Source organism: Protopterus annectens, chromosome 11.part0, assembly GCF_019279795.1.
Source record: "Protopterus annectens isolate FY-2018-M chromosome 11.part0, PAN1.0, whole genome shotgun sequence".
NCBI classification, from domain to species: domain Eukaryota; kingdom Metazoa; phylum Chordata; order Ceratodontiformes; family Protopteridae; genus Protopterus; species Protopterus annectens.
This window is the reverse complement of record NC_056745.1, coordinates 1271986227-1272000426: the sequence shown is the minus strand read 5'-3', so window position 1 is coordinate 1272000426 and position 14200 is coordinate 1271986227. Positions and strand designations below refer to the sequence as shown.

General features: G+C 42.0%; 1 protein-coding gene across 1 annotated transcript in view; it reads right to left on the bottom strand.

Moving 5' to 3' along the window:
- The window catches only part of CDH13 (cadherin 13), a 3439935-nt gene that overhangs the window by 9581 nt on the left and 3416154 nt on the right, over positions 1–14200 (bottom strand). The window lies entirely within an intron of this gene.

Below are 14200 nucleotides of genomic sequence, written 5' to 3'. Positions count from 1 at the left end.
GAACCATTGTGTTCCCCAATAAAGGAATTCCAGATTATTAAATAAAACGGTATCATATATTCATAGAGGGTACAAACAATAAAATAAATGATGTTGAAATTATAAATGTTATGTTTCACATCATGAATGGAATGAAGACATTAAAGCAAAGTAGCAATCCCTTAAACAGTTCTTGGTTGTGTCTAACAGAGTTGTAAATTAAGATTAGAATGCTGAAAGAAATACTGAATTATGTATGCAGCTAAGTGTTTCTGATATGGTACAGTTTACCAAATGGGATGGCTGCATTTATTACAGACCTGGTGGTGAAAAGATCATTTATGCTTATATTCTTAGTTGAAAACTTAATAAAGAAAAAGTATGATATAAGTTCAAAGTGAATTACTGGATACATTCATGAGAACAAGATATCAAAAGGAATTGAATAACATAGACACTTAATTTTCATGACATGGTATTCACATACTAACCATGCAGAAAATAAGGTGTATATTTACTGATATTATTTATTATATAGTTTGATGGCAAGATTATGCATAAATCAATAGAATCTCAGTTACAGATATGATCTGCAGTAAAAATGTTTTACTATAGGTATTTCTTGACTTGTTTACCAGTATGGGAACCGGACTACAATTATTCCTTTTCAATCATAACATAGAATAAAATTAGAAGGAATAACTGTAAAATAATGAAAAGAAATCAAGTTACATGCAACTTAAACAGATGCACAGTTAGTCAAAATCAAAATATTAACATAAATATGTACTGAAATAAATCAAAAATTAAGCCATGTGATTAATTGAAAGTCAATACATGAAAAGAACTATGAAGCTCAATAAATGCAATTACATTATAATTCCTCTAATATTATAAGCTTTTCCATCTCTTTCAACCTTCTGATTTAAAAGCCTGTGTTTGCACATGTTTACTGCCTTTCCTGTTACTAGTCTAGTCCAGGTACAGATTTATTGTATCCAGGACTCTTTGTAAGCTTCTGAGCCCCCCAAGCTTTTCCGTGTTGGAGGGAAGTCTTCTAGCTTATCAGTGGGAGTGGTAAGCATCAAGTAGTCTATCTACCACAAGAGGACTGGTCCCTGGCCCAGAAATTGTAGCTATTGGCTGCTTGAGCAGTTTTTTGCTATCTCTTCCAACTTTCTGGTTTGAAAGCTGCACGTGCGCCTGTTTCCTGCCTTTCTTATAACTAGCCTAGTCTGGCTACACAGTTGCTGTATCCAGGATTGTTAGTAAGCTTCTAAGCCCCCCAAGACTTTCTGTGTTGGAGGGAAGCCTTCTAGCTTATCAGTGGGAGTGGTAAGCACTAGGTAGCCTTTCCTTCATGGGAAGAGTGAGTTTTGGCCCAGAAATTGTAGTTTATTTGACCGTTTGGTCAGTTTTCCATCTCTTTCAACTTGCTGGCTTAAAAGCCTGTGTTTGTACTTGTTCCCCGCCTTTCCTGTAAGTAGTCCAGTCCAGGTACAGATTTGCTGTATCCAGGACTCTTTGTAAGCTTCTGAGCCCCCCCAAGCCTTTCTGTGTTGGAGGGAAGCCTTCTAGCTTATCAGTAGGAGTGGTAAGCACTAGGTAGCCTGTCTACCACAAGAGGAGTGGTTCTTGACCCAGAAATTGTAGTTTATTGACCATTTGGACAGTTTGTCCATCTCTTTCAACTTTCTAGTTTAAAAGACCACATCTGTGCTTGTTTCCCATCTTTCCTGTAACTAACCTACTGGGTAGCACTAGAAAGCCTTAAACTGATACAAGCCTTCTAGCTTAGAAGAGAGACTTTGGAGTGATTAAGTATCAGTTTTCTGTACTTTCTTGCTGTACTTAACTGTTTTCCGCCTAAACGCAGATTTTCCAGCATTTATTGTGATGTAAAAGCTTGTTTTTTTCACATATTGTACTTATTTGACTACCTGCACTTTTAAAAAAGTTGTTTTTGTTTAAATAATTTCTTTAACTGTTGTAGGCTACATACTAAATTGCGATAGCCTTTTCTGATCGTTTCTAGTCATTTAAAGCTGTTTTAAGTGTATTTTTTACTGTTTTTGCCTTATCTTTTCAAAAAAACAAAAAAAAATTCCTTGTTTCCCACCTTCCTAAGCTAGTATAGTCCAGTTGTCAGGCTAGTGCTGAATTCAGGGCTGTGATACTAGTTTCTAAATTGCCCATACCTTACTTGGATAGAAGGAAGTTTCTCTGTTCACCTGTGAGAGAAGGGAGCTTTGAGAAACCAATCTGTCCCTGGAGGAGTGGTTCCAGCCCAGAAGTTAGTAGTTTATTGACCATTTTGGGCTAATTTCTATCTCTTTCATTTCCCTACTATAAAAACTGCATTTGCATGGTTTTGCGCACCATGCAGCTCCGGTTAGGAACGGTTAAATTATTCCCAGCTCCACTAAGTCTCCTCTTCAGTTTTTCCCTTGAAACTAGTCTAATTCTCAACCTAAGCACTCAAAAAGCATCCTACAGCCCAGCACTTGCTCAGACCTAATAGCAATCACTAATATACCCTGACACTGATTGCTCAGCAGGGCAATGCTCTTTATTAACTCCTCACCAACCAAGCGACTAAGCAGCTCACCCTACTATTCAGGCATGACCAAAGGGCAATGTCAGGTGTACTCTCCAGTCCAGCTGGTGAATCTGCGTATCCTGAGCCAATGTTACAACTGCCTCATGTACACAGACAACCCTCTCCTCCTACTACCAGAGATGCAATTATACAGCCAAACTGGAAGCTAAGCTGTCTCCATCCAAGACTGGAACAGACAGTCAAGATGAGAAGGTTAACACTTGCACCACACCACCAGCCACACACAGACCTATTAAAACAACACTGGCAAAAAATACACATAAATACACAAAATCATACTCGGAGGCTATAAATAAAAACCTGCAAAAGCATCAGAGACCTCCATAGCAGGCACCCAAACAACCTGCACCTCCCGTCACAAGCCAGGCAACACATAAAACACAAAATCAGTGTGCTACACAATCACAGCCCTTAAGGCGAAATAACATACCTAACACACTAGTAATAGGTGACTCTACAGTCAGGCGCACTGATGCCCCACTCACTAGGCTGGACAAGCAGAAGGTTGCTGTTAGCTGCCTGTCAGGAGCCAGAATCCGCCACATAACACAAGCACTTAGGTCACTCCAGAACAAGTACAAATATAACTTTGTCATTGTTCATGTTGGTATGAATGACCTGAGACATACCTCCCTGGACTACATGAAAAGAGACATGGAAGAGCTCTCTGATCATGTAGCCCAGGCTGGTATGACCCTGACCCTAAGTAGCATCCTGCCCTCACCAAGAATGATACCGAAGTATAAAGAAAAAATGATTAATTTCAACAATTGGCTAAGTTTCTGGTGTCATTCAAAGGGGATCCAGTGTCTGTCAGCCAGGGACGACATGCTCGATAAGCCGCATTGCTTCACAAGAGACGGCTTGCACCTGTCACCCCTAGGCTTTTGAATACTAGCCAAGGCTCTTGCTGCCCCCATAGTGCCTTTTTTAGGCAAGGCTCAAAAGTCAAACCCACCTCTGTAAACAGCACAATTAACAAAAAACTGAGGGTTATGCTATTCAACTCCAGGAGTGTAAATGTCAAAATGCACATGCTCAAAGCACTCCTCAGTATTTTATTTTATTTTTATTTATTTTACATTTGTTGACCGGGATAGTCCGACTGGATGCATGTCCATTTTCAGCGGAGGCCCGGGGAGAAAAGCTCCAAGGGTAAGCAGATACAGCATTACATAATACCAGCATTACATATTACAAACAGACTATTTACACAGATTACATAAGTAAGCAAGTTAAACAAGTTCCACAGGTTACAGTTAGTCCTGAGCTCAAGTCAGGATTAAATTAAATTACACAGTAAACTGGTTAACAGATTTTTACACATTCGAGTTAGCCTGGCTTGATACATTGACATAGCCAGTTAAGTGACAAATGTTGTTTGAGTCTAGTTTTAAATTGACCTAAGGTGGAAAGTAAGGTAATATCAGCTGGAAGAGAGTTCCAGGATCTACTTACAGAGTTTTCAAAGAGAGAATCACCGGCTGTGTTATTAATTTTGCTAGTCTGAATTAGTAGTTTGTTAGAGGATCGAAGCGGTCTAGGATTGTTATAGGGGGTGATAATATTTTTAAGTGCAGGAGTATTGTCTGGATTATAGAGGATTTTATAGGCCATAATCAGTTGGTTATACTGGATTAGGCTAGGTAGTTCAAGCCAACCAAGCTGATTTAGATTGATGCAATGATGTGTCCTAAAAGGCAGCCTAGTGGCAAACCTGGCAATGTGGTTGTAGCAAATTGAGAGTTTGTAAAGGACAGTTTTGTTCAAATTCGAGAGTAGAGGGGATGCATACAGAAGGGTTGAAAGAAGGTGAGAGCGAGCTATGGCAATTTTAGCTGGAGGGGTTAGGAAGGCTTTTATTCTGTAAAGTGACCCTAGTTTTTTATTGATGGTTTTGATCGTTTGGTTAACATGTAGGTCAAATTTGAGATTATTGTCTATGATGACACTTAATAGTTTTGTAGACGGGTCAGGGGAGATTATTGTGCCATCATTTGATTTTATGGTAAAGGTGAAAGCGGTAGACCTACGTGTTGGTGAAAATAACAGCATTTTAGTGTTTTTGGGATTTAGGATCAGATGATGTTCAGAAAGCCAGTTTTCTATTGTATTAAAGGTGGTCTGGGTAGCTGACCATAACTCTACTGAAGATGCGGCTGAGCAAATCAGAGTAGAGTCATCAGCATATTGGATACAGCTGACTTTTGGGATGACAGTATAAAGGTCGTTAATGAAGATGGAGAACAGCAAGGGCCCTAGTATAGAGCCTTGTGGTACTCCGAGGGTGTTAGGTAGAAGGTTAGAGAGTTTGTTCTGCCAGAGGACAGCCTGCTGTCAACCATTCAAGTAGGATTGAAACCATTGGAGGGCTCCAGTATCTAGACAGAATGTTTGCAGGGTGTGGATTAAAAGTTGGTGATCAACCATAGAAGAGGGCTGAGGATATATAATTATTGTTGTGATTATGGTTTATGGTGTTAGTAAAGGCTAGGAGGGCTGAAGTAATGCTGTGATGAGGACGGAGGCCATGCTGAGTGTCTGCCATAAGGCGATTTTGGATTAGGTGGTGCATGAGTTGTCTATGAATACATTTTTCCATAATCTTTGCAAGTGGAGAGAGTATAGCTATTGGCCTATAATTGGAGAATTCAGTAGAGCTGCCTCCTTTGTGAAATGGGATTGCATAGGATATTTTCCAGATGGTGGGAATTTTAGCTTCTACTATGGTTCGATTGATTAGTATTGAGACGGGGTAAGCAATAACATCAGCTGATTTTTGTAGGTACTCGGCAGGGAGTTGATCAGCAGAAAGTGTAGTGGGTTTTAATTTTATGATCAAGGTACAGATAAGTGAAGTGGAGACTGGTTGGAAGCTGAACGCAAGTAGGTTTCTAGGGGTGCTACTTTCAGGACCAGGGGAGCTAGGAGGTAGTTGGCTAGCTAGGGCTTGAATTGTCTCAGTAAAGAATTGGTTAAAACTATCAGAAACATCTTCAGGGGTTTTATCAATAGTAGCAGCAGGGATTGGGCTTGAAGTTTGTCCAGGATGTAGTAGATTATTTAAACATGCCCAAAGCTTCTGAGGGTTATTTTGATTTACTGTCTGAAAATTACAGTAGTATTGTTTTTTGTCTTGTAAAATTGATTTTTTTGGTTTTGTTCCTGGATTGCCTGTATTTAATGTGATCTTGAGGGTCTTTAGAAGAACGCCATAAAGCCCATGCTTTGTTTCTAAGGGTAATTTTGAGTTTAGACTCTATAGAAAGCCATGGTGCAGTTTTTGCCTTGGTTCTCTTTGAACGAACAGGTGCATGCAAATCAAGGATCTCATGGAATTGTTGTTAAAGTATGCTACTGCTTCCTCTAAGGGGAGGTGTTTTAGAATAGACCAATTACATGAGTTTAGTTCTTGTTGGAATTTGGCAGGGTCAAAGTTTTTATTGTTTCTAACCTTTCTGAGCAAGGGTTGTTGCAAATTAATGGTTTTTTGCTTAATTACATATGTGAGAAGGTGATCGCTTAGGCCATTAAGGAGGGTACCAGAGGTGTACATTTGGGGGTGACTGTTTATGAGTGCCCAGTCAAGTATACTTTCTTTTTGGTTGGGTTTACCTATCCTGGTAGGGGTGGATATGATTTGTGTAAATGCATGCAGGTTAATATGGGTGGTTGGGGATTCTAAGGAACAGGTGCCCCAGTCTATGTTAAAGTCTCCAAGTAGTAGGGTTTCTTGGGGGTAGTGACATGATAACCAGTGCAGGATATCTTCAAATGTAGATATATTGTTACCTGGGGAATGTACATACAGATGATATTAATGCATTTATTTTTATTAAGTTGCAATTTGGTGGCAAGAATCTCAGAGTTATTAATCTGAGGAGGTTGTATTACATCTATGGTGACATTCAACTCAGATTTATAGAGTACAGCTACCCCACCCCCCCTTCCTCGAAGCACAATCCAGCCTGTGTATGTTGTACCCAGGTGGTAACACTTCATTATCTTTAGTGTTAGGTTTTAACCAGGTTTCAGATAAACAGAGAATCTCAGGGGAGTGGATATCCAGAAGTGCATGCAATTCATGTACCTTGTTATTAATGCTTCTAATATTGAGATGACAGACTAGGAGAGAGTTAATTGGCCTATTAATTGTAGGTTTGTAGCTTAGATTACAAGTAGAGGGGGTATGTGTATCTGAAGTAAGTGGGCCAGGGTTGGGGTGAATATCACCACCAAGTATTAGGTTGAGTCTATACTTGGTGATGAACTTCAGGAATTTGTTTATTAGTTTGTGGTAGTGTTTGGATCTAGAGCTAATGTGCCTGGGGTTGAGATGTTGATAGACTGAACAAGATGTTGGGTAGGATCTGGTACTGTAAATATGGTTGAAGGTGGAAGGATTTACACCTGGGGTGATAGTATGGCCTTTTGGGACCTGAAATCCCGTAAGAAACTGGTTTTCATACAAGGTAAGGAGGTATGGTGTGAACAAGAGGGGTGTGAACAAGAGGGGTAGTAAAGAGGAGTATATCATTATATGTGATTCAGCTAGTGAGTGAAGGAACTGTTTTACCTGGTGATGCAACACCAGAAGATAGAGTGGTGAGGCAAAGGTACTGGAAGGGGGGATGGGAGAATGCCAGATGAAAGCTAATAGGTGCTATTAAATGTAGGTAGTAGAATAGGGGTGGGTGGAATTATCCCAGATGACAGCAGATAGGATATAGAAAGTGGGGGAGTGGCTATAATACTATAAATTTAGAGGTACTGGGGGCGGGAGGGAATTGGGGGCAGGGAGGGAGCAGAGAGCCCGAGCATAGCGAGGCTTAACGAAGGGCTATTGCAGTTTACAAGGTTTCCTAAGGTGTCCTAAAGCTATAAGGCAAGTATTACAGCTCTAATGTAAGAGTCAATTTACTGCAGTTACAGGGGAAGGAGGCAACCACTCAAGTAGAAACAAAGAGCCCTATGGCTGACCAATATGGTGACCTGCTTAATTACAAAGCACTGTAAGTGAAAGCTTAACAAATGTGTTTTGTGTGTAACCTACTCTGTTTAAATGTTGAGAGAAACTGATTGCAGTCCTGTAGACACCGTTTTGTAGGGAACTGTAGCGCTCAATTGTTTAAATGTTGAGAGAAACTGATTGCAGTCCTGTAGACACCGTTTCTTAGGGATCTGTAGAGTTCAATCTGTTTAAATGTTGAGAGAAACTGATTGCAGTCCTGTAGACACCGTTTTGTAGGGAAATGTAGAGTTCAATCTTTTTAGATGTTGAGAGAAACTGATCGCAGTCCTGTAAACACCGTTTTGTAGGGAACTGTAGAGTTCAATCTGTTTAAATGTTGAGAGAAACTGATTGCAGTCCTGTAGACACCGTTTTGTAGGGAACTGTAGAGTTCAATCTGTTTAAATGTTGAGAGAAACTGATTGCAGTCCTGTAGACACCGTTTCATAGGGAACTGTAGAGTTCAATCTGTTTAAATGTTGAAAGAAACTAATTGCAGTCCTGTAGACACCGCTTTGTAGGGAACTGTAGAGTTCAATCTGTTTAAATGTTGAGAGAAACTGATTGCAGTCCTGTAGACACGGTTTTGTAGGGAACTGTAGATTGCAATCTGTTTAAATGTTGAGAGAAACTGATTGCAGTCCTGTAGACACCATTTTGTAGGGAACTGTAGAGTTCAGTCTGTTTAAATGTTGAGAGAAACTGATTGCAGTCCTGTAGACACCATTTTGTAGGGAACTGTAGAGTTCAAACAAAGTCACACCAGGTCAGCCAAGAGAGGAAGAGAGAGAGAGAACGTCGACATCTGTGCAGTAACTGAAACCTGGTTCAAGGCGTCAGAGATCACCCCAGCACTACCGGGCTACAATTCATATGCCACAGAACACGGACCGAAACACAAAAGGAGATGTATCCATATTCATCAAGGATACCTACACCTCCAGGTTAGTGGAGCAGCATGATACCTCCAAGATCATCCATGTGCAACTAACACCAGGCAAATCTGCAATGCAAATTGTGGCCTGCTACAGATCACCCTCCATGACCCAGGACCACCACTCCACCTTTCTGGAGACACTGGAAAACATGAAGGTCCTACAAACACCCTGATACTGGGCGATTTCAATTACTCTACCATTCACTGGGAAAACTACTTGAGTACAAACTCCCAGGCCCAGCGCTTCCTGGAATTCATCAACTCAAATGCCCTGGATCAGCTGGTAAACTCCCCTAGCAGAGGTGAAAACATATTGGACCTGGTCATCACCAACATGGGCGACAGGTGTTCCACACCAGAGGTCAACCCGTCACTGGTTAGATCAGACCATAAACTAATCACTCTGGAAGTTCACACCCCACCACCACCCCCAACTAAGGAAACCACAGTAAAAAATGTTTTTAAAGCAAACTTCACCTTACTTAAGACAGAGGTGGTAAGTTTCACAGACCCCACGCTAAAGGATAACGCTGCCCAAGATGCAGAAACCTTTACAAGTGCACTCTATGAGCACCTACAAGGATGCATGGATCATGCCATCTCTAGCAAAACCAAGACTCACTCCTCTAAGAGAAGGAAACCAGTTTGGTGGACCCCTGCCATAAACAGGCTATACAATAGAAGGAGGAAACTAGTAAAGAAAAAAAGCAAATCCCAAGAAGGAAAGACATCCCTGATCAGTATCAGTAAGAAACTAAGGTCCCTCATGAAATTATCCAAGGCTAAATTCAAAAGAAAAATAACCAAGGATTCAAAAGAAAACAACAAAGCCTTCTTTAGCTATGTTAAGAATCTAAGTGGCAACTCGCAGATATGCACTGAACTAGTGGAAAATAGCACAAAATATACTGAACCTACTGATATTGCCAACATCCTGGCAGATAGATTCAGGGCAAACTTCACCCCTCACCTCCAAAAGGGCCCACAACAATACCGGAAAAGTGTAGTGTCCCAAAAATCACAGACGCACAAATGATAACAGCCCTTTCAAAAGCCAAAAACACAGCGTCAATGGGACCAGATGGTGTCCCAGGCTGCGTCTTGCACTAACTACAGAACGAACTAACCCCCCACCTAAACACACTGTTCAACCTCAGCCTCTCCACAGGCTACGGTTATTCCTCTCCACAAAGGAGGGGCCACAACTGACCCTGGTAACTATCACCCCATAAGCCTGACTAGTCTAGTCTGCAAGGCTATGGAGTGTATCATCATGGAATGCATTAACAAAGACATTGGGAACCTCCAACCACTTGGCCCGACCCAGTTCTGCTTTGTTAAGGGAAGATCATGCCTACTAAACCTGGTTGACTTCTTCAAGACAGTCACCAAGGCCATAGACGAGGGAAAGGTGGTTCACACAGCCTACCTTGACCTCGCCAAGGCTTTTGACACCATTTCCCACTTGGATATTACAGAATAACTCACCAGCCTGAACATAAACCCCTACATCATGAGATGGGTTGCCAACTGGCTTAATGACAGAATTCACACGGTAAGAATAGCGGGCTCCACTCTAAACCAGTCACAAGTGGTGTCCCACAAGGCTCGGTCCTGGGACCCTACTGCTCGGGATATACTTCTCAGAAGTACAGGCAAGCACAGGAGGACTATGGCTAACCAAGTTCATGATGACTGCAACCTGGGAGCCATAATTGACTCTCCGGCTGACACGGACATCCTCCAAAAAGGCCTTACTGAGATGGACACCTGGTGTCAAAGCCATGGCCTCAAGCTAAATGCCAAAAAATGCATAGTCATCCCATTTGGGAAAAAAAAACATCCACGAATTACAACATAGGTGGCAGCCACCTTTATACAGAAGAGGTAATAAGAGATCTGGGGACCCAGGTAGGTAGTAATCTCTTCTTTGACAAACATATAGCCAAAGTAGTTAGGAAATCCTTCTATGTGACTCATCTAATTACTAAAGGGTTCGCATCTAGAAATAAAGAGGTTATAGTGCCCTTCTACTCGTCACTCATTAGACCCATCATAGAGTAGACACTGTTTTGTAGGGAAATGTAGAGTTCAATCTTTTTAGATGTTGAGAGAAACTGATCGCAGTCCTGTAGACACCGTTTTGTAGGGAACTGTAGAGTTCAATCTGTTTAAATGTTGAGAGAAACTGATCGCAGTCCTGTAGACACCGTTTTGTAGGGAACTGTAGAGTTCAATCTGTTTAAATGTTGAGAGAAACTGATTGCAGTCCTGTAGACACCGTTTTGTAGGAACTGTAGAGTTCAATCTGTTTAAATGTTGAGAGAAACTGATTGCAGTCCTGTAGACACCGTTTTGTAGGGAACTGTAGAGTTCAATCTGTTTAAATGTTGAGAGAAACTGATTGCAGTCCTGTAGACACCGTTTTGCAGGGAACTGTAGAGTTCAATCTGTTTAAATGTTGAGAGAAACTGATTGCAGTTCTGTAGACACTGTTTTGTAGGGAACTGTAGAGTTCATTCTGTTTAAATGTTGAGAGAAACTGATTGCAGTCCTGTAGACACCATTTTGTAGGGGACTGTAGAGTTCAAACAAAGTCACACCAGGTCAGCCAAGGGGGGAAGAGAGAGAGAGAACGTCGACATCTGTGCAGTAACTGAAACCTGGTTCAAGGCGTCAGAGATCACCCCAGCACTACCGGGCTACAATTCATATGCCACAGAACACGGACCGAAACACAAAAGGAGATGTATCCATATTCATCAAGGATACCTACACCTCCAGGTTAGTGGAGCAGCATGATACCTCCAAGATCATCCATGTGCAACTAACACCAGGCAAATCTGCAATGCAAATTGTGGCCTGCTACAGATCACCCTCCATGACCCAGGACCACCACTCCACCTTTCTGGAGACACTGGAAAACATGAAGGTCCTACAAACACCCTGATACTGGGCGATTTCAATTACTCTACCATTCACTGGGAAAACTACTTGAGTACAAACTCCCAGGCCCAGCGCTTCCTGGAATTCATCAACTCAAATGCCCTGGATCAGCTGGTAAACTCCCCTAGCAGAGGTGAAAACATATTGGACCTGGTCATCACCAACATGGGCGACAGGTGTTCCACACCAGAGGTCAACCCGTCACTGGTTAGATCAGACCATAAACTAATCACTCTGGAAGTTCACACCCCACCACCACCCCCAACTAAGGAAACCACAGTAAAAAATGTTTTTAAAGCAAACTTCACCTTACTTAAGACAGAGGTGGTAAGTTTCACAGACCCCACGCTAAAGGATAACGCTGCCCAAGATGCAGAAACCTTTACAAGTGCACTCTATGAGCACCTACAAGGATGCATGGATCATGCCATCTCTAGCAAAACCAAGACTCACTCCTCTAAGAGAAGGAAACCAGTTTGGTGGACCCCTGCCATAAACAGGCTATACAATAGAAGGAGGAAACTAGTAAAGAAAAAAAGCAAATCCCAAGAAGGAAAGACATCCCTGATCAGTATCAGTAAGAAACTAAGGTCCCTCATGAAATTATCCAAGGCTAAATTCAAAAGAAAAATAACCAAGGATTCAAAAGAAAACAACAAAGCCTTCTTTAGCTATGTTAAGAATCTAAGTGGCAACTCGCAGATATGCACTGAACTAGTGGAAAATAGCACAAAATATACTGAACCTACTGATATTGCCAACATCCTGGCAGATAGATTCAGTGCAAACTTCACCCCCCTCACCTCCAAAAGGGCCCACAACAATACCGGAAAAGTGTAGTGTCCCAAAAATCACAGACGCACAAATGAAAACAGCCCTTTCAAAAGCCAAAAACACAGCGTCAGTGGGACCAGATGGTGTCCCAGGCTGCGTCTTGCACTAACTACAGAACAAACTAACCCCCCACCTAAACACACTGTTCAACCTCAGCCTCTCCACAGGCTACGGTTATTCCTCTCCACAAAGGAGGGGCCACAACTGACCCTGGTAACTATCACCCCATAAGCCTGACTAGTCTAGGCTGCAAGGCTATGGAGTGCATCATCATGGAATGCATTAACAAAGACATTGGGAACCTCCAACCACTTGGCCCGACCCAGTTCTGCTTTGTTAAGGGAAGATCATGCCTACTAAACCTGGTTGACTTCTTCAAGACAGTCACCAAGGCCATAGACGAGGGAAAGGTGGTTCACACAGCCTACCTTGACCTCGCCAAGGCTTTTGACACCATTTCCCACTTGGATATTACAGAATAACTCACCAGCCTGAACATAAACCCCTACATCATGAGATGGGTTGCCAACTGGCTTAATGACAGAACTCACACGGTAAGAATAGTGGGCTCCACTCTAAACCAGTCACAAGTGGTGTCCCGCAAGGCTCGGTCCTGGGACCCTACTGCTCGGGATATACTTCTCAGAAGTACAGGCAAACACAGGAGGACTACTGCTAACCAAGTTCACGATGACTGCAACCTGGGAGCCATAATTGACTCTCCGGCTGACACGGACATCCTCCAAAAGGGCCTTACTGAGATGGACACCTGGTGTCAAAGTCATGGCCTCAAGCTAAATGCCAAAAAATGCATAGTCATCCCATTTGGGAAAAAAAAAAACATCCACGAATTACAACATAGGTGGCAGCCCCCTTAATACAGAAGAGTTAATAAGAGATCTGGGGACCCAGGTAGGTAGTAATCTCTTCTTTGACATATAGCCAAAGTAGTTAGGAAATCCTTCTATGTGACTCATCTAATTACTAAAGGGTTCGCATCTAGAAATAAAGAGGTTATAGTGCCCTTCTACTCGTCACTCATTAGACCCATCATAGAGTACAATGCCCCATTTGGGATGTACCTCACAAGACACTTCCAACAGCTGGAAAGACCACAAAAGTACCACACCAAGAGGATTACTGGCCTCAAACATATGTCCTATGCAGCCTGACTGAAAAAACTCCGGCTGTACTCAGTGGCATATTGCTTACTCAGAGGTGATCTCTGCCTGACTTACAAAGCCATGTCCAACTCAGACTTGATGGACATGTTCCACCTAAAGAAATCCAAGTCACTGCGAGCCAAGCGCTCTAGTGAGCTAAACCTCACCACAACAATAAATAGAAAATGCTGGAGGGATAGATTCCTGTCACAGAGACTCCTCATGCTTTGGAACAAAATTCCAAACTACATCAGGCAGAGCCCCTCTCTAACATGCTTCAAGAGAAACCTTGACAATTGGATGGGTAACAGAAAATACACCCCTGGGATCACTTCACTGGCTCTGCTTGACAGAGGATCAGTTAATTAATCAATGGGGAGGCGAAAGCCGATACACTCTGGCTAGGCTTATAAATGCTCTCGGGCAGATAGCCTAGTACCTACCTATGAACCTAAATATGAATTTTATTTCAAATGACATTACATTTGTGCAGCTGAAATGTCTTGAATATTCAGGTGTGATGAACATTTCTTTAGCCACTTAATTGTACCTCCATATGTAGCCCATTCACAGCTGTGTAGCACAACATTATAGGTTCATAGGTAAGCTCTAATCTAGCTGCACTTGCAGGCCATTTTAAACCTAGCTAATTTCTCTTTTTATGCTCAAATTGACTAACCTATTTGATTAGAGATTAGCCTTACACATCC